At 37.1% G+C, this 24,010-nt stretch overlaps 1 protein-coding gene across 4 annotated transcripts in view; it reads left to right on the forward strand.

Annotated features, from left to right (window-relative positions):
* The window catches only part of GRIK1 (glutamate ionotropic receptor kainate type subunit 1), a 489,681-nt gene that overhangs the window by 207,900 nt on the left and 257,771 nt on the right, over positions 1-24,010 (forward strand). The gene's annotated exons all lie outside the window — the stretch shown is intronic.

Consider the following 24,010-nt stretch of genomic DNA (forward strand, 5'->3'; position numbering starts at 1 on the left):
TCTGTTTCTTCTCCCTGAAGGGAATCTGCTTTTCCAAATGGTTGCACCTTCCTTATGACTTTTTTCCCCAGCAGTCTCTCTTTTCCTTTGTCATTGTATAGAGTTCTGTGTCTTTGATCACTATTTTGGGTAGTCTTTCATCTCCTACTATTCTAAGATGTTCATGGAATATGTCTTATATAATGATATTTTCTCCATATGGAGTGTGTTCTCCATATTCCAGAGGCAGCACTGTGCATATAGCATGTGTTAAATAAAAGCCAGCCAGTGGGAAAGTTGGTTTACTTGATTAACAGACTCTTTTCTCTTTCTTTGAAGAACTGTTGGAGATAGCTATTTTCTTCAAAGACACTCCAACAATGAGTCGTTAAATATGATATGTGAATATCTAATAACTAGAAAATGATAGCAAATTATCTTTTTACAAGTGAAAGACTTAAATACGCAGTCTTGAGACAGCTCCATTCCATCATATATGTAAGAATAAAATAGCTAGTCACCCATAATGTTTGCGTAATAAAGGTGATTTCTTTTTTAAAAAATCTCAGTCTAGAATGAGAAAAAAAATGAGTGGGTGGATGGGTATATATGCATGCATACATTTTGGAAAAAGGATGTCTTCCTTTCTCTTTGCAAAATTACTTCCTGTTGTTCTCAGAGTTAAACTTTGACTTCTAAGAAAGAAAACAACTATAGTATTGAATTACTTCATACCTAGAGGGAATAGGAAAAGAGTCAGTGCCTTTAGCTATGTAACCTTTAAGAAATTCAGATCATGGATTTCAGTTTTGTGACACAGATAACTTAATGGGGGATTTTCTTTCACAAACTCACCTTAAAAAGAATTGCCTAAATTCCATGTCACGGCATAAGGGAGCAGGGGTCTCTTGGTGACGGCAAAAATTTAGGAGATGGCATGGTGCGGCATCCTAGTGCACAAGAATAAGTCATAAGTGAGTTATAGTTACATAAATTTGATCATTTCATACTTCACAACACTCTCCTTGCTTTATTGTAGAACAACTAATTGTTTAACCTTGAAATGGCCTAAACATTTGTCCACATTATCCATTAGAAGAGATATTCCAGTCTCTACCTTAAATGTGTTGGATAGATGATAAGAATAAAAAAAAAGTGTCGGCCATGCAGTCAATGTCCTTCTAGATTTCACTATCTTCAGATATATTTTTTATTCATGTTCTTCCGTTTATAAATTATGTAAGATAGATTCTTTCATATTATAGTTTCACGGTACATTCCTATTCAAAGCAAAAGGTGAATCTGTCTATGTAACATAACTAATATAGAGAAATAGTTGGTACCTTTATTATAGATGATGTTTGTTGTAGGTGATGCTTACCCCAGGCTGCTCGTGGAGCTCTAGTGTATTCTGGAGGGAATCATGTGTTGATTTTGAGCAAAGGACAAATGGAGATCTTTATCCTCTCCAACTTCCACTCCCAATTCCATCAAATAGTTTCTAAGCCATTCAGTCATATGATGGTTTCAGACTAGTCTATGAAATTTTTATCTTAGGAATGGATAAGATAAATATACATAATCCTTAGAACTTATGAGATATTAATATTGCTTCAGATACCAGAGGCCTTGGAGATCCTGAGTTATATTGCTAGATAAGAATTGTGTGGAAAATAAACTGTAGAAAGGATTTCTATGAGTTGCTCATTTAAGTTCCTCTAGAATTTTTCCAGAAATTGAAGTAATGAAGTTTTTTATTTATCATGGTTATTGTCCTGTTTTAAAGTTTTTTCTGAAGCAACATTGCTCCATACCATTATAAAAGCTAATGCTAAGCTGTGTATCATTATAAATAGATGTCTGTATATATTACATTAAGTTCACTATTAAAAGTTCAGTTCTTCCTTAGCCAATCGTATAATTTTACCTGATTTTGTCAACACCTTTAAGCTTTTCCTTTTCAATTTAATGTTAAGTAAAACTAAGAGGAGTCACCTGGAGTTATATTATTTATGCAAATTACATGATTTTAAGGTAGAAATAAACCAAAACATTTATACTGCTCTATGGCTCTAAGACATATAGTTGCAAGGAAATAACACACATATTTAAAGTTACACTAAGTGATTCCATCCAATTCAGTGAAGAAATTAAAAATAGCTATGATGTACTCAATGGATATATATTAAATATTAATGTCATTACTGTCTTTTTCTATGTACTCACCAGGTAAACCTAAATTGAGAATCTAATTGTTTCCTCCTGCTTGTATAAGAATTTTAAGCAATTCTATTTTGGATGTTGAAAGGAGAAAGCTAATAAGGCATACTACTGAACTGAGTCAATGAAAGATAAATATCCAAATATATTACAAAATGCATTAGATATAAATTCTATTTAATAAGTGTACAAAATTTCTTATGGGGTTTACTCAGAACTCATCATGGTGAATAGAAGTCATTTGTCCTCTATAATTTGCATTAAAATACTTGGAACTCATGAGTATAAAATAAAAGAAGATAATATTTTAGTCATTGGGAGTATAAAAGCAGGAAATTTAAGAAAAGACTTTGAGTTACTCTGAAGGAAGATCTAAGTTTCAAGACATACATGGGAAGGACATGTAGGCAATTCTGAGGCACTGAAAGAGAAAATCTTATCCAAAACTACATTTTGCTAAAATAGATCCAGGCAAACTATCATTAACTAAAAAATGAGGAAGTTCATGGAGAATGTTACCCTTCATTTATAATTCAACAGTTGTTAAATGAAACTGTCCTTTAAAAGCTGATCAAAAATCAGTGATTAATTGGTATACTAGCCTTAGAAATTCAACCATCTCCTTTATTATATTGACAAATGTAACTAATTGTCTCCAGGGCATAGATTAACTGAAAAGAATTCTGAAACTCCCTGAAAGAATTACTTTGCTTAAGCAGAAATTTGTCAATGAGCAAACTAGGAAGTTGTGCATACATAATGCAGTTTCCTGTGTATAGGACTTTAATGTCACTCCCTATCTATAGTCCAGAAATAGATTTGTTATATAATCAATGGGAGACAGGAGCCAAATGCCACTGCCTGTGGCAGTCTGTCATATCAGAAATTCACTTATATATGTGACAAGTCCTCTAACCAAGAACTCTTGGTGAGAAAGGATACACAGTAATTACTTGATGGCCACTGGTGCCTTACGTGTATCTTTCTCAGGTCCTCTTCCTATGGGCCAAGCAAGAAGTTTACCAGAAATATTTCTCACCAAGACTTAAGAATGATTTATGCCTTTCCTGTATAGCACCAAAGGTCATTGTGTTTCTGAAACTAGGTCATCTTACTTCTTCATGGGTCAGGACTCAGCCATGGTAGTAGCTTTGCAGCAGACTACCTAACATTCCTATAATAAGGGAATTTTATCCTCTATCTGGTATGTTTGTCTTTTGCACTTGAATATTATGAAATGTCTAGATTTGGTTTTATTACTAGTCCAGATATAATGTTATTAACAGTATAGGATAAACTAAACATTCTCTCCCTTCCTCCCACCAACAGAGAACAAAACATGGTGCCATCATGAGAATATAATTCAATAGCCAAATAACTGAAATTATAAAAGTACTTTAAGTTTCATCAAAAAGACTGGAAGTACAAGTTAAGGTAGACTAATTGACAGAATGACTTTAGATATCCTGAGCTGAATTAACAACTTATTCTCTAAACATGAGGTAGCGCTGTAGCATTGTCCTCCTGTTGTTCATCGATTTTGCTTGAGCAGGCACAAGTAATGTCTCCATTGTGAGACTTGTTACTGTGTTTGGCATATCGAATATGCTGTGGGGAGTCTTTCAGTCTCTGCCATGTGGGCGGGATACTCTCGGTAGCCTGCTGGGCTCTCAGAGAGGGACGGAGGAATCAAACCCGGGTCGACCTAGTGCAAGGCAAACACACTACCCACCATGCTATCACCCCAGTCAACTATGAGGTAGTTTAGGTAAATATTTAGAGGCAATAAAAGAAGGCATTGAATATACCCTAACCACCAGTTATGCACCAGTCAACCCTAGTCATACCCTAGCATAATATGCAAAGCATTCTTGTTAAGAGATAAAAAGAGGAAGTAAACTGAATGGTCAGGAAAATTCTAGTGGAGTAAAATCTACATGGGCTGACAGGGTGAACAAAAATTATTATAGGATAGAAAGTTACAAAGTCATGGCGTTCTTGCAGAAGGAGAGATTCCTACTGGTAGTTTTGAAGACTTAAAAAAAAACTCGTATAAAACATATTTACATCAATTTTAGTTTGGAGTGATGTAACATCAAGAGAATAATTATATTGGCTCAATATTTAGAGGAGATGATAGAACTTAATATGTGCCTCAGAACTTATTTTTATTTTTATTTTTTGCTTTTTGGGTAACACCCAGTGATGCACAGGGGTTACTCCTGGCTCTGTACTCAGGAATTACTCCTGGCAGTACCCTGGGGACCATATGGAATGCTGGGATTCTAACCCAAGTTGGCTGTGTGCAAGGCAAATGTTCTACCCACTGTGCTATCACTCCAGCCCCTATGCCTCAGAACTTATAAAGAGATTTGGAATTTAAAGATCTGAGTCAATATTGAGATGTTTAGGAATTGAATTGCAAGGATTACCAAGCAGAGAGAATAAGGGAGAAAAAAAAATACAGCTGATCCTCCCTCACTATAAGAGAGCGAATTATCAAGAAATTCAAACATATCTCAATGGACAGGCAGACCTTAGTTCTAGTTTGCTGGGACCACTCTTCTCTAGATCTGTTTTTTGGTTTTGTTTTATTTTTGTTTTGTTTTGTTGTTCTGATTTGGGGGCCACATCCAGCTGTGCTCAGGACTTACTTCTGGTTCTGTGTTCAGGGATCACTTCTGTTAGTTCTCAGGTGATCGTCTGCATTGCCAGGGATTGAACTGTCAGCTGTGTGCAAGGCAACCATCTTAACCACTTTACTATCTCTCTATCTCCTTGTACATATGTTTTACCAGCAGTCAAAAATGCTCTCTTTAGGTTGGAGAATTAGTAACTTATATCCTGTTGCCCACACCCACCCAAAGGGTGAATGCAAAACACTCACTCACTCACTCACTCACTCACTCACTCACTTTCTCTGCACAGAATCCTTGACTGAGGTTATTATTAATGAGCAAGTTAATTAGGTAAAAATGAGTAAAAATTTTTATTTATTTAGAGCCAAAGAGAGAGTACAGCCGGTTTGGCACTTTTCTTATATACTATACCGTTTTCAATCCCCAGAAACCAGTAAAGTTCCCCAGTACTACCATAAGTGATTGCTGAGAACAGAGAGAGGAATAAGTCCTAAGCAGAGCCAGGTATGGACTGAAACTTCACTCCCCAAAATAATTAAAAAAACTACATTTTTCTTTGTTCAAACTTTTTACTTGTTATGAAGAATATTATCCAAAGTCCAGTAGCTTCCTGAAATTTTTCTTTGGAACAATCTCAGCATCAAAATGGAAATATTTCTAATTTATCATGTATTTAATTCATAATTCAGTACATAAATCAGGCCCTAACATGTATTAACTTATTGACCAACAAAGAACTAGATGGATTTTGGTTCTACTTGCTTTTAATGGTGATGATTTTTCAGAGACTGACAATTATGGGCAATAGAAGATACTAAACCCAAATGAATTCCTCATATAGTATTTTGTGTTTATAGAAATATTTTCTGTTTTTAAATAGATAATTCTCTAACATCATAGTGTCAACAGATATGAATTATAACATGCTTTGTTATTCAGTAGGGCTGGAGTGATAGCACAGCGGTAGGGCGTTTGCCTTGCGGGTTCGATTCCTCTGCCCCTCACGGAGAGCCCTGCAAGCTACCTAGAGTATCTTCCCGCAGGGCAAAGCCTGACAAGCTACCCATGATGTATATGCCAAACACAGTAACAAGTCTCAAAATGGAGGGCCCGCTCAAGCAAATCGATGAACAACGGGAGGATAGTGTTTGTTTTGTTTTGTTTGTTTGTTATTCAGTAAGCTAGTTGAAATTATACTTTGACAATACAAGCATTATTCTATTCACTTAATAGAAAAGGTCATTATATGCACCCAATTCTGATGAGAGACTTAAACCTGTTTTTAAAGAAATAACTTTCGTATATTTTATTTATTTTAGTTGTGAATTTCCTGGAATGTTTCAAAATTAAAGGCAATATAATTATATCTATTTTATTTTTTTTTTAAAAAAACAATGCTTATGAAGAGTAATGATTAATTAGGGTTTGTTTAAAAATAAAAGCAAATTTTATTATTGCTTTCATCTCCAAAACACTATCTTTTTACCATTAGGTCTTTTTAAATGTATTTTACATAAATTGCATTCTGGTAATTGTCATAATTTGGACAAAACCATACTAAAGTGGATTTTTGCATCTTCTGTGAGAACAAAGTGTGTAATATTAATAAGATTTGTGAATATTTTGATTTTCTAAAAATGTAGCAGAATCTGCTGTCCCTGAGCCTGGCTGTCCTCACCTAGGCTCCTTGGAAGGAGGTGGGTTGAGTTTCCCTCCCCACCCAGAGCAGAACCCCAGCAGCTGAAGACCTCTGAAATCCAGCCACAGTCATGCTTAAGACCACACTCCACAAGCTCAGACAAGCCTCACACATGAAGGAACTGGCAGAGGAACACAGGTGTGCGGGACCTGGGGTTGAGATCTCCAAGCCTCCTCCCATCAGGACTGGGCCTCCTCCACACAGATCCCCCATCTTCCAGTATGTAGGCATTACAACCCACCAACTGCCCCCGGTGCTATGAAATCCCATCATTGGCCAAGACCCAGAGACTATAAAACCAAGTTCCCAGAACCAGGCTCCGACCTCTTATTGTCTAGTTCTCGCTCTCAGAGAACCCTGCAAGCTACCGAGAGTATCCTGCCTGCATGGCAGAGTCTGGCAAGCTCTCCGTGGCGCATTTATGTGTATGCCAAAACCCAGTAACAATTATGGGTCTCATTCCCCTGACCCTGAAAGAGCCTCCAATGTGGCACTTGATAAAATCTCAGGGTTAGGACGAATGGAGACGTTACTGGTGCCTGCTCAAGGAAATCAATGAATAAAGGGATGACAGTGAAAAATGTAGCCACTTCAAATGTGTACATTTTAAATATATCATGAGAGTAAGTCAGCTGAGGACAGCTATGGGAAGTGTTTTCTAAGTTTCCATATTCTGTGCTTCTTTTAAAGCTATGGCATAAAAAATAAGCAAAAATAAATTTCTTAATATTTAAGTTGCATGTATACAGCATTATCGTTCACTCTCTAGTTATACTACATTCTGATTACCACCAAAAGAATATTGCTAGTTTTTATCACCTTATTATTGGCTGTCTCTGTGTGTTACTGAAACTTCCTCTCTGTCATATCACCAATCTTTACTGTATCTAAAAGTTGATTTGATTTTCTTTGATTCTCCATATTTCATATAAAATCATAGGTGGAATATACCATTTTTATGACCTGGTTTATTTCTCCATGTATAATATTTTCAAGGACTCTATGTATTCACAAATATTTTGTCTTTTTTTGAAAGCTAAGTAGTATTTCAGTGTGAGTGTGTGTGTGTGTGTGTGTGTGTGTGTGTTTACATGTCTTTTATTCATTTCTCCACCAAAGCACACTTAGGTTGTTGTCATATCTTGATAATTGTAAATAATGCTGAATTGAACATAAGGGTACCTATACCTTTTCAAAATAGTGGGTGGTTGTCTTATTTTCGGTTTGGGGGGAAGATTGATGGTTTCTCTAGCAGTGCTCCAGGGGTGCAGGACCCTCTCCCAGTGATATTACTTCAACCAATAAACCAATTGGACCAGACAGTTCAATTTTGGTTCATATACTAGACCACCCTGCCTGGATATTATGATGCTGGGGACCATCACTGCATCTCACCAATGCCCAAGAGACCATATGATGCCAGGGATAGAACTCAGGTCCACACTTGGCCTCATGCTCTCCCTCTGACTCCCAAATTGGTGTTTTTATACTCTTTGAATAAATGCCTATAGCTGAGAAAATAAAATCATATGGTATTTTTGTATTTTTTAGTGGAGTCTCAGACTACTTTTCATATTGGCTCCACCAATTGACTTTCTGAGAATATATTATGAGTATAAATCAGCTGAGGAGACTCTGGGAGCAGTTTCCAAGTGAATAGAGATGGCCTTTTCAGAGGCCATAAAGAGTAAAACACATGATGCACTTACCTTGAATGCAGCTGACCTTAATTTGACCTCTTGTACCCCATATTGTCACTGAAGTCCAGCCAGGAATATTACTCAGCACAGAATCAGAAGCCCTGAGCAACACTGAATATGATCTCTCCTCACCCTTCCCCCCCCCCAAATTTTTCATTTATTTACAATTTCACCAAGACTTGTTGTTTCTTGTTATTTTGAGAATGTCACTGGAAAGTGTTTTAGGTGATAGCTCATAGTGTTTTGATTGTGTGTTCCTCACAGCTGATGATGCATATCTTGAAAGCAGTAGCTTTAAAACTATTTTTTAAATGAATTTAACTCATTGGTTTTCCCTTTTTTCCTTACCCCTTACTAGTTGATCTACTTGTACATCCTGTAATTGACTACATTATTAGATATTTCTTTCCGAGTGAAAGACTGGCTTCCTTTCTTAGTTTGTCTTCCCTCTTATCTTCCTTACCCAATAATGGGGAGCAAACCAAAAAACTAACAAAAAGTGGACAGGTAGGGAATCAGAGAATTGGAAAGGAAAGAGGTAAGAGCGAAAGAGAAAAGAGAAATCTTTGCTGAATCTATTGCAGGGTTAAATCATGCATCACTCTGATTATGCATTGCCAAAAATATGGACTCAGTTGTAAGTGGTTGTTCCCTGGTGTCATTCCTGGCTCTGGCACTAATAATTGGGGTGTTGTCCCGCACAAAAATATGCTTACTAGGAATACCCAGAAGCAATACTTGTATATTGATATCATCTAACTATATTTTACAGATTATAGATTTTGTTCCATGTTATATTCAGGTAGTATGATGTGGTACCTGAAGAAGATTGGCTCTCATTCCTGCTACTGTCTACCACTATTCTGGACATTTGCAAAGACCAGTTTTCATTTTCAATCTGAGAGTAAAGTAAAGAATCATACATTCTAATCAGATGTGTTGATCATTATAACATAAGGAAGGTAAAATAACTTTAAAAAAACACTCGGCAAAACTAAAACCAAAGTAGAAGTTATACCTTTTCTATCCTATAGGAACTTTTCAACACTAAAGTACATTTCCCCCTATAAGATAACATTAACTCTTTATGGCATAAATTTAAACTTAGAAAGTCTCAACAATGAGGTTGTACTATAAGTTTCATACCAGGCAATACATGAATAGGATGATGTATAACCTTGGGAGTGATATCTTAGAAAGTTCATGCTTCATGTTTTATCAAACAAAGTGAGAGAAACATTTAAGACCAGGCATGTTTCATTAACTGCAATGGAGGTTTTAGTTGGATTTTAAATCATAAGATTCACCACTGCTGCTCAAATTGTATCCATATAGCGTACATTTATGTGGTGCCTACTATGTACTTCACACAAAACTAGTTTTCAGTGATGTTCTAATAATGTTGAGAGGATTATGCCTTGAAGGAAATTACTTCATAATGATGCAGAATGACAAACTAATGCTCCCCAAGAGTAGATGCACCTTCAAGAAGTAATTTTCTCACCTCTCTGACTTACCTAACATAAAATTAATGAATTCCATCATTTTTCATATAATGACAATCATAGGGATCTTTCCCTTTACCAGAGATGAGAAAATGGAAAATGCCTCATTTGAGTAAAAGCAAAGACTTGATAATTTTAAATTCTAAAATTTTTACAAAAACCTGAAACCTGAGCTTATTTTTCTATCACATTATTAATAGACATTTCACCTTATCAAGATAATTCTTGAAAATTAAAGATATTTTACTATAATTTAGGTAATATGATTGCAATATTGTTAAAGTTTGTCATGTTGATGTGCAAAGTTTCTGTATACCAAAGTGCTCATGACCCCTCCACTGTTCTCCTATCTAATTTCTGGGTTAATCTTCACATTCTTCATGGTTTGTTGATGATTTTTAATCCAGCGCAAGGCTTTGTCATTGTTCAGTACTGTTTATTCCCTTGTTTTTTTCTCTATATTCCGTAGATGAGTGACATCATCTGGTAATCTGCCCTCACCCAACCTCTGATTTACTTTGCTTAAATAATCACCCTCTAGTTCCATTTATGTTGCAGCAAACTGCATCAGGATAAAATTCTTTAAGGGTATAAAGGGGATTGGAGCATTAAGGGTAGTACAGTGGGGAGGGCATTTACCTTGCACCCAGCTAACCAGGGTTCAATCCCCAGCATCCTATATGGTCCCCCAAGCACCGCTAGGTACAGTTCCTGAGTGCGGAGCCAGGAGTAACCCCTGAGCATCACTGGGTGTGGTCGGAAAGAAAAAAAAAGAAAAAAGTTAAAAGTAAAAACTGCACATAGTCCATTGCAAATCTTATAAATGACCCAAAAGTCTGTTTTGTAATATACAATCTAATCTGACAATATATATATACAGATATTGCATTAACAGTTTTGTATTTATATACTTCCAAAGAAAGAGATGATATCAAATATTAATTTAGATGAGTCATTTTTTTTCTGTTCATTGTCATCTTTGTCTTCTTTTGTGTTTTGTTTTATCTGGTTTCAGCTCTTTATTAGTACATCTCTAGGGCTCTCAAATGCTTTCAGTAGACTATTACAAAGTCATCCCTGATTACCTGTTCACTTGAAGAATGGATATTCCTTTTTTTGCCTTGGCAGAGACTCCATTAAAATACTTGCTGCTTTCTTTTCTTTTCATAAGATTTAACATCATGCAGTGATTCTTTTAAGCTCATTGCATTGCAAAAACTGTGCTATTTAAATTGATCTCTCTTCTTTACTTTTCTCTTTTCATCTGTGTGATGCCTTGACTTTCTATCACTGTAGCACGGTAGCACTGTCCTCCCATTGTTCATCGATTTGCTCGAGCGAGCCCAGTAATGTCTCCATTGTGAGACTTGTTGTTACCGTGTTTGGCATATTGAATACAGCACGGGTAGCTTGCCAGGCTCTGCTGTGCGAGCTGGGCGAGATACTCTCGGTAGCTTGCCGAGATCTCCTAGAGGGGTGGAAGAATCCAACTCAGGTCGGCACATGGGCCACATGCAAGGCAAACACCCTACCCACTGTGCTATTGCTCCAGCCCTTAGAATAAAACTCCAGTTACTCACCATAATCCAAAGGCTCTGTACCCAACTTGTCTCTGGCCAGTGCCCATACCACATCCTCCTCCAGGCTTAATCACAATAACCTACTTTATCTTCTTGAGTTGTGCCCAATTCTTAGCTCCTTAATTCTGTGAAACTAACTGCTTAAAGTAGTTTTCTTAGGTCCAATGTCCACTCCTCAGGAGGTTTTCTTAAGGCAACCAATTTAAACCACTTCTCAATTTTCCCCCACATTATACTGTAACATTGTTACTTTCTTCCCACCACAATCTGTCCTTCTTGTATTTCTTTAGAATTTTCACACACCAATCAGGATGCATATCCTCCAAAAGTATGTGTCTTTATTCATTGCAATGCCTTAGAATTTGGGCTATCATAAATAAATAAGCCACCTACTAACTATGTGCTAAGTAAGTTGGCAAATATGAATTGCCATACATGACATTCAGCATGGTTTAAAATTTAACATATCATTTTCTACCTAACAAGAGAAACTTATATGAACATGTCACTGAACTTGCCTGCTTTTCCTAGAAATCTGCAAGAGTTTCTCAAATATTTGATTTTTAAGGTCCAAACTTAGTCTGTAGGTAGAACCCATCCTCATCAAACTATGAGAAAATTTTACTCATACAATTTTGAGAGTCATCTCACATATAAATATCCTTCCCACTGTCTTAGTTTTCCCTCTGTACATCATAGCATGCCTTTATTCTGCTCAGCACCCAGATTGAATACTGTATTCACCCAAAACCATAATTCATATTTCTTCTCTGGTCAGAATTCCTATAAATATAAAACATGTCTGTATTTAAGGAAGAAAGTGTTCTAGTCTATTATAATAAATGTTCTACATAGGTCAGGAGGACTGGCCCACAGTTGGAAGCTAGCCACTGACTGGGGGGAAAGGTGTGGTGAGAGGTATGAGTGAGAAGCCAGTTAGGATAGAGAAGAGACCACTATGACAATGATAGTAGGGAATGATCATTCAGACAAGAATTGAGTGCTGAAAGCAGGTAAAGGGACATACATAATAACCTTTCAGAGTCTGTAATGCAAACCATAATCCCTGAAAGAAGAGGTGTGGTGGGGGGTACAGAGGAAGAGAGAGAAGAAAAATGACGCCGTAGAAGCAATATGGTGGTAGGAGGGATGAAGGGAGGGAAACTAGAGACACTGATGCTGGAAAACGTACACTGGTGAAGGAAGAGGTATTGGAACTATGTATAGACTGAAACCCAATCACAAACAACTTTGTATCTCACAGTGATTCAATAAAAAAAAAATAAAAGTAGAAAAGAGTAAATGTTCTAGACTATTAGAATAAAGCAAAGTGATCACTGTAATTAGGGGAAATTGGAGCTTATCGTGAGGAGAAAGCTTCATCTAGGAGACAGTAAATGAATAAAAGGTCAAGCGAAAAAGGGCATTTCTTCTATAAAGATGAATATATCAGATTGGAAGGAAGCAGGTGTGAGGAATAAGGAGAGCAGATGGCTTGATCAGACAGTTGAGAAGGAGATACCATTCCCTGTAGGGGATTTTTAGGAGAGATCATTACGCAGGCGTTGTTTGAAGCTCTGACATTTGCCTGACTGTCAGGATAAGTCAAGGTCAGGGTCATATGAAAATAAGCAAATTAACTGAAGTTTGGATCATGTCAACAGGTTTTTTTGTTCCAAATGGTCAGTGGGGTGAAACTATTGAGATGGTCCATTTATGAGACAAAGAAGGAAAAGATGGAAGGTTAGAATTACCTGAGTCTTTTCTCAATCATGGAGGGAATGGTAGTTTCTTTCCAGGAGCACAAGACAAAGTTTCACACGCCACTTCCAGTGATTTCTGTTTCACTCAGAGTGGAATCTAGTCTTCTCCATTATCCTGTGAGAACTTGGGTGCTGGAACTTTAGCTGAACTGAGATATATCAATCCTCTTCTCATCTGTTCTTTCCAGTTCTCTTCAGTTCCATGAAAGCAATATTGTCACTATAATATTTCAGGGGCCCAGGGTCATAAGTGAGTCCTAAATATCTACTTGGTGACTCCAAAATATCTACACAGAGCTTCCTTTATTGCCTTTGGTTACCTATCCAAATGCTAACTTTTCTTAAAATGTATCTTGACTACTTTCAATAATAGTATAGTCTCTTTGGACACCAAAGGGTAGTAGACACAAGGGCCAGGAATACTGCCCCATATTTGGAAGGCTGTCTCATGAGCTGGGAGAGAAGGCAGCTGGCATAGAGAAGGGATCACTAAGACAATGATGGTTGGAGGAATCGTTCAGGAGGGGAGATGTGTGCTGAAAGTAGATAAAGGACCAAACTTGATGACCTCACGGTATCTGTATTGCTGACCATAATACCCAAAAGAAGAGAGAGAGCATGGGCGAAATTGTCTGCCATGGAGGCAGGGGGAGAGTTGGAAAGAGGGGGGATACTGGGAACATTGATGGTGGAGAATGTGCACTGGTGAAGGGAAGGGTGTTTGATAATTGTATGTTTGAAAGTCAAACATGAAAGCTTGTAGTTCTATCTCATGGTAATTCAATAATAAAAATGATAAATAATTTTTTTAAAAAAGGTCTTTTTTCCTAATAAATTCTTCCCTGAGATCTCCCCATCACACTCCATTTATCCCAACTGTATAGATTTTGGCTTATTTTGTTGCTTTCTCCCTTTGTAAAAATTAAGCTCCGGATGATAAGGACTTGGTTTCTTTCAGTAATTACCATTGTATTATTATTGGTTATGATTATTTGTGAGATTATGACATCACAAAGGATTTGATGAATGAAAGCAAAATAAATGAGTAGCTGAATGTCTTATTGCCTCAGATCAAAAATTTTCAAGGATGAAAAGTGCTTAACAAATAGCTTCCCCGAAAAACCACCAGAAAAGGAGAGAAATGAGGGACCTAAACTAAAAGAACTATGAGATTAACAGTCATTCTATCATTCTAGTATCAGAAATGACAAACACATGCAAAATTTATTAAAATTTGAGGGTTGGAGAGATAGTGAAGCAGCCTAATCACTTGCCTTATACACTTGATCTAGGTTCTATTAACAGCACCCTGTACGGTATCCTGAACCTTGTCAGGAGTGATCCTGAGCCCAGGGTCAGAAGTGAGTCCTAAACTCTGTGTCTCCCCCCTCTCAAAAAAATTTAAATTAAAACAATCAATAAGAGTTGATCCAAGTTACAGTGTTTTCACAATCAGTCTACAATATCCCATTGTAATTGACCCAGTCTATAGAGAGGCATTATTCCCCTAAAGGCTAGAGATGAAAATGCTAAGAAACTCTATAAATGTATTGAAAAACAAAAGGGGGGATAATAATTATGTTGTTAAAAGAAATACATGAGTTGTGCTTCAGATCTAAATAGACTGGATTAATCAAATGTCATCCTGACATTTCTAATAATGATTGCAGGGAGCAAATTCTATTATTGAGCTATACCTGTCAAGAGAAAAGTTACAGAGGATCAATTAAATAAACAGGAAATTATCTTTCCTCAGATACTCCATGGATCTTCCCGTTTGCAGAAGTGCCTGGATCCTGAGGAAATTAGACAGTCATTTGCATAAGATTAATAACTCTTCCTGTACTCCCTTATGCCCCCAAATCATTCTATGTTGTTTAGCCCCCTAGAGTTATCTAATATCTTTGAAAAAGAGAGACTTTCAATGATAGGAGCAAATTAAAAATGGCTTAATATGTCAGACTAGATCATGACATTCTAACACGAAGCCCTTTGTATTAATGAACGTACCTGCAACCTTCTCAAGATTAATGAGAAATAAGCTAGCAGAATTCATTTGAAAGTGAATTTGTCTGGTTATACTTACAGATCATCTGAAAACTGCCTGTTTGAATACAGACAATGGTATTATAAATATGTAATTAAATGAAATTTAAATTTTAGGGAAGCAATATGCATTCATTAAAGAGGAAGAAAAAAAATCACTAAATAAATTTTAGGTAAATGAGAAGGGCTGGTACTAACACTATGAATGTGTCTTTGATGTTTGTGAGCTTGAGAATATTAATATTTAAAGTAAGACTATGGCTTTCTTATCAAAGGGCCTTGTGGGGAATGGAATCAATACTTAGATGTTGAGTCTCATAAAAATTGATAAGACTCTGGTTAAAATTTCTGGATCAAATGTAAGATTTGGCTGTAAGATGGGTTTCAGGGAAAGGCTGCCTGGCAAATTCCTCAACAATAATTTTCAGACTTGATCAGCCACAAAAAAATGTAGGGTTCAGCTTGTTCTATTCAGTCATTTCTCATCCCACTAGAAGTCAGATTTGCTCTCAAAACGTTCCAGAGGTTTTTTTTGTGCATTGAAAAAATTACTTAAAGGATCATCTAAGTTTATTAGTAAACTAGTATCTCCAAGAGCTCTATTTAGGCAAGCCTCTTTATAGAAAATGAGAATGCTACCTCCCCTACACCTTTCTTTTAGGAAGACTTTTAATAATATATCATTTATTTATTTATTTGGTTTTTTGGGGTCACACTGGCAATGCATAGGTGTTACTCCTGGCTCATGCACTCAAAAATTACTCCTGGTGGTGCTTAGGGGAATATATGGGATGTTGGAAATCGAACCCTGGTCGACTGCATGCAAAGGAAGCATCCTATCCTATCCGCTATGCTATCACTCCAGTCCCTAAAATACGTCATTTTAAAATGCAGCCTAAAAACTGATGTTCCAGAAGGAAACATTTCTGACTTGCTTGGGATTTGACTAATTATCCCAGATTTGCTTGGCTTCAAATTTCATAAGCATGATCAAACTTACATACCAAATTTTATTTGTCCTGAACAGAATTAAAAATGTATCTTTTGTGTAATGTCTACCTGTCTAAGTAAATCTTCTAGAAAATAAACAACGCAATAAACAAGCATGGATAGTTAAATGAGTGCAGGTTTACATGAAAATGGGGGAAAAAGGTTGTGATGTGGAATGTTTTAATTAAATAAAAGTATTTTTCATAGTCCATATATCTCTGAATTTCAAAAATCGCAACTATTTAATCATTTATTTAGTAGAATTAAAAAGAGTTTAGGTAAATATTCAAGTAATACACTGCAGATATATGAAGGATTGGCTAGCAACCTTTCATGCACTCTCACTAAAAGTAAAAATTGGTACACTTTACATTTTTGTGGAGGCTAATTTCTAAATATTTATCAATAATGTAAATTCATTTTTCCTTCACCTAGTAATCATGCTTCTAGGAAATATTACCTTTATTTATTCATACATACAAAAAGAAGCATGTGTCAAGTATTTGATTAGTAGCATGTTTTCTAATAACAGTTTGGAAGCTTAAGCATTTCATTAATATGAGAAACTTTGAATATGTTACATACCATTCATGCAATGAAGCAATTAAAAATCTCCTTTGACAACATAAGATTTATTAAGTTTTTTTTAAGATAAAATGTGTAGTCATATCTACAATGTATATTCGAGAAGAATGGTCAGCAGCCATTTAGTTCCACATAGAACCTTATTGGCAAAGTAGCTGAAAAGCAAAACCTCTTTCTGTGCCCTTTGCTGTGTTTTTTGATATGTGACTTTAGAGCAATGTGACTGTAGTTTATATTCAAAGGAGTGAGTAGACCATAGTTCAATAGGCAACTGTTTAAAACAATAAATGTGGTACACACATCATAGGAAAGCTGCTGAGGGAAAAAAAACTGCTAACAATCGTGGAAATTTTAAAATGCATGCACAAAACAATAAACAAAAACCAATCTAAAACAAAGAAAAACTAAAACAAAACAAAACAAAAACACTATATTCTAGATAGGAAGAGTGAATGGTTAACAGTCTGGGGTAGTAAGTGGGAACTGTAGAGAGGGAATAGCGATAACATGATTTATACTATGTAATTTATAAAGAGGAATGTTATGTGGTGAAATAATAGCCAAAATGGAAGCATTCTGTTAGCTTTCATTGTTCCGAACAACAAATAGAAAGGAGAGAAGTTTGGGTGGAAGAGAGGAAGGAATGCATAGATCAAGCAAAGAAGGTAAGAAAAGAAGAGGAAATGGAAAAAATGGAGAAAGAAGCAGAGATAGTATAGTCTCATTTATATATAATCTTGTGTATGTTCTTATGTATGCATGTGTACAAACCTATGTGTGTGAGGGGTTTGAATGCAAAAAGATGTCCTAGTGATCCCTAAAAGCAGGGAACTCCCCCTCCCCCAACACTTTTGTTTGTCAATTACATATGAAGATGTATTACATCTATGCTTTGAGATGAGAGGGTAGCATAATTTCATGTATAGGAAGGGGGGGGGGGGGGATGCCAGGCATCATAGATTCCTTTTCCTGACTCTGCTTTTGCATAAATATTGTCTTTAATCATTTTCCCTCACCTTTCAATGTGTCAAATTTATGACAGATCTGATAGAAGCAATAGTGATTAAGTTATAAAATATTGAAAACCTATTAAGATGGATAGGAAATCCATAAGATGCTTCATCTGTGATTAAAAACAATGTCGTAACCATTAAAAACAAGTTTCCTGGCTTGAAATCAAGCAACAGAATCATTCAGAGCCAACACGGATGTTTGCCTGAGAGTCCCCTGCTTCTCTCTCTCCTGCCTGCTTTGATTGAGCTGCTCTTGCGGCAGGCATAGCTTGGGAAAGTGAAATGAAGCTTTAAACAACATCTAGGGCAGTTACCAGGATGAATGGTTTGGGTGGCACCCACTTTCTTTTAAGAATTCAAGTGTTTTCTAAGTTTTCTAATAGCCTACATTCTTTATGTTGCTGTATTTGTAAATATGCAAATACTATTATTATAAATCAATGAGTGAACAAGATGTTTACCTTAAGTTCAGTACAAAATACATCAATCATGGTGGCAATTCATAATCCATGGACATGTTTGGAAATAGTAAAGATCATAAAAATGGTATTCCACAGATGTCAACTTTAGAAAATTTCAAATGACATTAATTTCAAAGTAAATAGATAGTAGTTACATCATATAACAAACTTATATGGAAAAATTATACATTGCCACATTATATGTCATTGAGTCCTAAGTAATAGGGTTTCTACTTACTAAATAGGAATAATTAGTCCTGTTCTCTGGATGAGTAAATTTGAAGTCCTAGAACTTGGCCAACTTGACCAAGATCACAGAGTTAATGAGTGCCAGAGTTGAAGTTTAGATTCAGTTACTAAGCATAAAATTCAAGCTGAACTTTTCTTTGTCTTTACACCATCATAAAAGCATTTAACCTTTATCAACTGGCGTATCTGCACTTTGTAAGCTAGGTGTCATCAACAGAAGTTTTTCCACCACAAATACAGCTTTTATGAGACTAGAGAGTCACAAAAGATATTGGTACCACTTATTAGTAGAACTTTACGCATTTCTTAGCCTCTATGTATTTGAGAAGAACAGTATAACTGTAATATATTCATTTGTGCTCTTGTTATATATTTTATTTATGGTCGTTGAGTTTTCTCTGGTATAGTTGTTTGCATGCTTCTTAAATCAGCTCAAAGTTCACTTTCTGTGTGTTGTAAAGACTGTCCAAGGGGATTTTATACAACAGCTTGGATTTTATATACAAATAAAAAGAGAAACTATAGAATTATTAACTTTTATTGATAGTTATATAAGCTATAATAGTTAAATATATGATCATTAGAAGTAAACTTGGTAACATTGAAAGTACCAATCCCCCCCACCACACACAAACACACACACACACGTTCATTTTATCTCTGCCCACCTCTTGCTTTTTCTCCCTCTCACTAGCCCCCCAAATTTTTATTTATGACAAAAAAGAAGAAAGAAATATTATTTCTATAAGTAGTCAAATCAGCAAGAGTTCCAGTGGAGATGAGAATTTCATTGCATTTAGGAATATCTCCACTATGAAGCTCTGTTTCTAAATAACTTCTTTACTTACAAGTAACTGAACTGAAAAAATGGAAGTTCAATTGCCATCACATTTTGAGTGTGAGGAACAAAACAAAAACAAAAACAAAATTCAGAGCCTTGGTGCATTTTGAGCAAACAGAGCAAATTGTATTCTTGAGAGATCACATGGAAAGCCACATCTGATTAATACATTGCTGACTATTGAGTGGGTGGGTTTGCATTATTCTAGGTCTAATAATTACCTCTGAATCTTAAATGCATGCAGAACATTCCTCGTAAGAGACAGCATCTGAAGCAGACGTTATCCTTATCTATGAAATATCTTCCTGAAATGCCAATTAGTACACAAAGCAGCATTTCGATGAAGCAATGAGTCACTTCAGAAATTTCAGCCTAAGTGCTACTTCGTATATTTCCTTAACTGTCACTTAAATTTGTATATATATATATATATATATATACACACACACAAATTTGTATATATATATATACACACACAATTACGTATATGCACACGTTTGTGTGCACATGTGTGTGCACATGTGTGTGCACATAGGTGTGCACATAGGTGTATGCACATGTGTGTCTGTGTGTGTGAGGGGAGAGGTTTTCAGCAATGCACCTCGCTTTCATCATTTTGGGATTTATCCTGATGGTGCTTGGGGAGCTTGCTTGCAAAGCAGCATGCAGTCAGACTGCTGAGCTATCTTTCTGGCCCTAATATTTTCATTTGATATTTCTAAAGTTTGAAAATAAAATAATTGCCTTATACTATTTTTTTTATTAAAGCAGAGAATCAAGTATATGGAATCTGATACTGTCTTGGTTTACATTCATCTTGATGAGCATTTATAGAAAGCTTCAGGTGGAAGAGGAACATCTAAGGTCACATTAGAAGTAAAAGGACCAGAAAGATCTGCTTAGAAATCTGCACTTGCCTGGGCAGAGAGGAATAGAGGAATGAGAGAACTTACTAGGTTAAATATTTTGCCAATGCCTTACTGAATCCTTACAGAGACCTTATGGTCTAAGGGTTTATTCCTCTTTAGCACATGAAAGTACATGAAAAAGTTTATGTTTCATTTCTCCTGACATAAAGGCAATTCTGTCTGGTGAAGTTCATATATCCCATATTGTACCGATCCAATTTCTTTTTAATAATCTGTAATTTCGTTTTTAAAGCATGATGATTTACAAAGTTATATTTGGGTTTGAGACATACTATTGGTTCTAGGACCAATCCCACCCCCTGTGTCGTCTCCCCTCTACCAGGATTCCCAGGTTCCCTCGTACCCCACACCTCACCTCTGCTCCATCCCCAGCCTGCCACCTTGTCAGGCACATTTTTGATTGTTCAGCTTTGGGTGTCCTGTTTTCAATGTTAACTCTGTGGTTTGGATATTTAGCTGTACCACTCCATTACACCACTCCTCTGCTTGATGACTCAATTTCTTTGCTGAATGACTCCAGCATGCCCCAAAGAAGGAGTCATCTCTTACTCCTCCCTCACTTTTACTGACCTCTCAATTTGTCTCAAATCTTGTAGATTCATTTTGGATTCTGTTTACTTCTCTCCCTATGGTGCTGATATCAGTATTATTGCAAAATTCGCCAGTCTCACCCAGGTCCCCAGGATAGCATGAAGAAGTGATGATCACACAGTGTTGTCCCCCTCATTGAAGTCCCTCTATGGTTTAACATGAACTGCAAGATAAGATGACAGCTCCTTAATATTGCATACTGTGTCACTAAAGATCTTTCCTTGCTCAACACTTCAACTTCAACTCTCTCTGAACACTCTAAGCCCAGCTCTCTAACCATACTCCAAATATAGTAAGCCACTTACAATGACTCAAGTGTTCTTTCTTGAATAGTTCCCTTTCATTTATCATACTTAAGTCTTCCCCAGTTACTTGTTTTCCTTTGTTCACACACCCTTTGGTTTTGAATAAGACATCAGATCCTCAGAAATTCTTCTTGTTATTATACAACACTAATCCTGAAGAGGAAATACCTTGACTAACCACCTCTGCAACAAATTATTAAATGATGTAACTTAGGATGTCACTCAGCTAAACCTCACTTAGTTCGAATCACTGTGAAAGCTGAGGCATAACAATCTAATAAGTGTTCCAGATAATTCTGATGCTGGTTGAAGTTTGGAAACTAATGCTCTTTAAGTTCATTCACTGGCACTTAATCTAACATCCAGACACTTTAATAAAATGATGTAGGATGAGGTCTAAGAATTGGATTGTTGTGGGGGTATGGTGCCACCAGCAGGTCAATCTGTACCTGTGAGACGAGTGCATCAGCAGCCTCATGGCGCCTTCAGACTTCCAGATACCCCAAAATTGCTGCTGTGCCTTTGGCCAGACCCCAAAATCTTGGGGCAAAGTTTACCAAGAAAGTAAACGGCCAAAAGTTAGGTATGACGGAAACACACCCACAAACCACCTCCGGCTCAGCTATATAATTGGAGGCAAGGCCTCTTTGGTTCCTGATTGAACTGCTTAATGGACATGATCCCATGTCCATCAGAAACGAATCTCAGAACCCAGTGGCTTTAGGTAGAAATGCGTCTGGTCTCTGCAGTAGGCTACCGGTGCTGGGCCAACCCAGGTGGGAATAGGTTTCGTGCCTTGGCCTATTCCCCCTGGCGGCCCAGTGGCTGCCATCCGTCTGAGGCCACTGGATAGTCACATTTGGGCCCCCAGTGATGAGACACACAGGGCCTCAAGAGATGAGGGTGGAGCCGGGCTTGTCCTCCCCACCCCAACGAGACCCCAAGTCATCGCCCACGAATGGCCTCTCTGGCTCCTGATCAAGCTGCTTAACGGCCTTGATCCCAGAGACTCAGAAACAAATCTTGAAACCCAGCGGCTTTTGTCAGAAATGTGTCCGGACCCCGCAGTAGGTTACTGTCACCGGGCCACCCCAGGGGGGAATGGGTGCTGTCCCTCTGCCTGCTCCCTCATGGCGACTTGGTGGCTGTCATCCTCCAGAGGCCATTGGACAGTCAGGCTTGGGCCCACAGTGACGAAACTTGTTGGGTCTCACGGGATGGGGGGAGGTGGAGCCGGGCCTGTCTTCCCCACCCCAATGAGACCCCAAGTCATCTCCCACGAACGGCCTCTTTGGCTCCTCATCAAGCTGCTCAACAGCCATGATCCCAGAGACTCAGGAGCAGATCTCTAAACCCAGTGGCTTTTGGCAGAAATCCCTCCAGATTTAAGTGTTAAAATTTCAGAATTTCAAAACCACATGGCCCTACTGCAGCCACACGACATCATATGTTATTCATAACCAGCAATAGAACACAAATTGTCTATTGTTGCCTTTTCAGCAGATCTGAGTGTTGGGGTAAAATCTTAAATAATGGTGGGTCTGGTGTCGAAATAGTGAATGTGATCAAAGTAGAGAGAGAGTAATGTAGAAATCATCTGCCCCACAGGCAGGGGGAGGGTGTGGGATGGGGGTATACTGGGATTTTTGGTGGTGGAGAATGGACACTGGTGAACGTACGGGTGTTTCATTGTATGACTGAGACTTAGACCCAAAAGCTTTGTAACTGCTCTCACGGTGATTCAATAAATAAAATTATAAAAAATGGAAAAAGAAAAAAAAAGTAAGGTGGAGTTCATCCACAATTCAATTAGCTAATCAGTGACTGAATAAATAGCAGTACTCCTACAAAAAAAGAAAAAAAAAGAATTGGATTGTTACCTTGACTTCTGAGTTGATCTTTTGTGTCTCCAAATATGATTCTAATGTACAGTCAGGGATTCAAATTCTGCTTTGATGAATTTAAATCCGGTCTTGTAACACTCTTTTTGGAAACTTGATGTCTTCATTTTCTTCATCATTCATAGAGAATGTCTACAAACATAGGAACTGAGTCTGACCATTTCAAGCAGATTTCTAGCACAATCACTAAGATTTAGTCACTGCTAAATAAAAAGTGTATTGAAAAATTTACATCGAACAGATACTTACCTGGTATGTCCGATCAGTGCTTGCTAACTTCAATGATCTCAACAATCCCTGTCGCTGCCCTCCCCCACCAGTCTATTGAATTAAAATAGTGAAAGATTCTTGTTTAGACCATCTATCACAACTTCTAAATTTTGGGATCATCTGTTTTTTTTTAATCTCAGAAAGTCAGAATTTTTCTGGCTTTCCATTGATAAAATTCAAATATTAAATAGACTTTTTTTATGATTAATAAAATACTGGGCTGGAGCGATAGCACAGGGGGTAGGGCGTTTGCCTTACAAGCGGCCAACATGGCCGACCCGAGTTCGATTCCTCTGCCCCTCTCGGAGAGCCCGGTAAGCTACCGAGAGTATTGGATATGCCAGACACAGTAACAACAAAGTCTCCAATGGAGACGTTACTGGGCCCGCTCGAGCAAATCGATGATCAACGGGAGGGCCTTTACCTTTACCTTTACCTAATAAAATACTACCTACCCATTTTACCTAGAAAATAAATGTTCCATTTCTTGCCAGGGGTTTTTCTCTTGCTATATATGGGATGATACATAGCTATGCATATTTAAAACTTCAACCCCATGCACAAAATTTGAAAAATATCCCCACTCTTGAACACTATTTCCAAACATTTTCTTCATTGCATATTTAATTTTATTTCAAATCAGATTATGTCAGGTATCACTTCACTTAATCACTTAACTTCCCGTTAGTCGTCGATTTGCTCGAGCGGGCGCCAGTAACGTCTCCATTTGTCCCTGTCGCGTGC

The sequence above is a fragment of the Sorex fumeus genome, unplaced genomic scaffold (assembly GCF_029834395.1).
Source record: "Sorex fumeus unplaced genomic scaffold, SorFum_2.1 ptg000265l, whole genome shotgun sequence".
Taxonomy (NCBI): Eukaryota; Metazoa; Chordata; class Mammalia; order Eulipotyphla; family Soricidae; genus Sorex; species Sorex fumeus.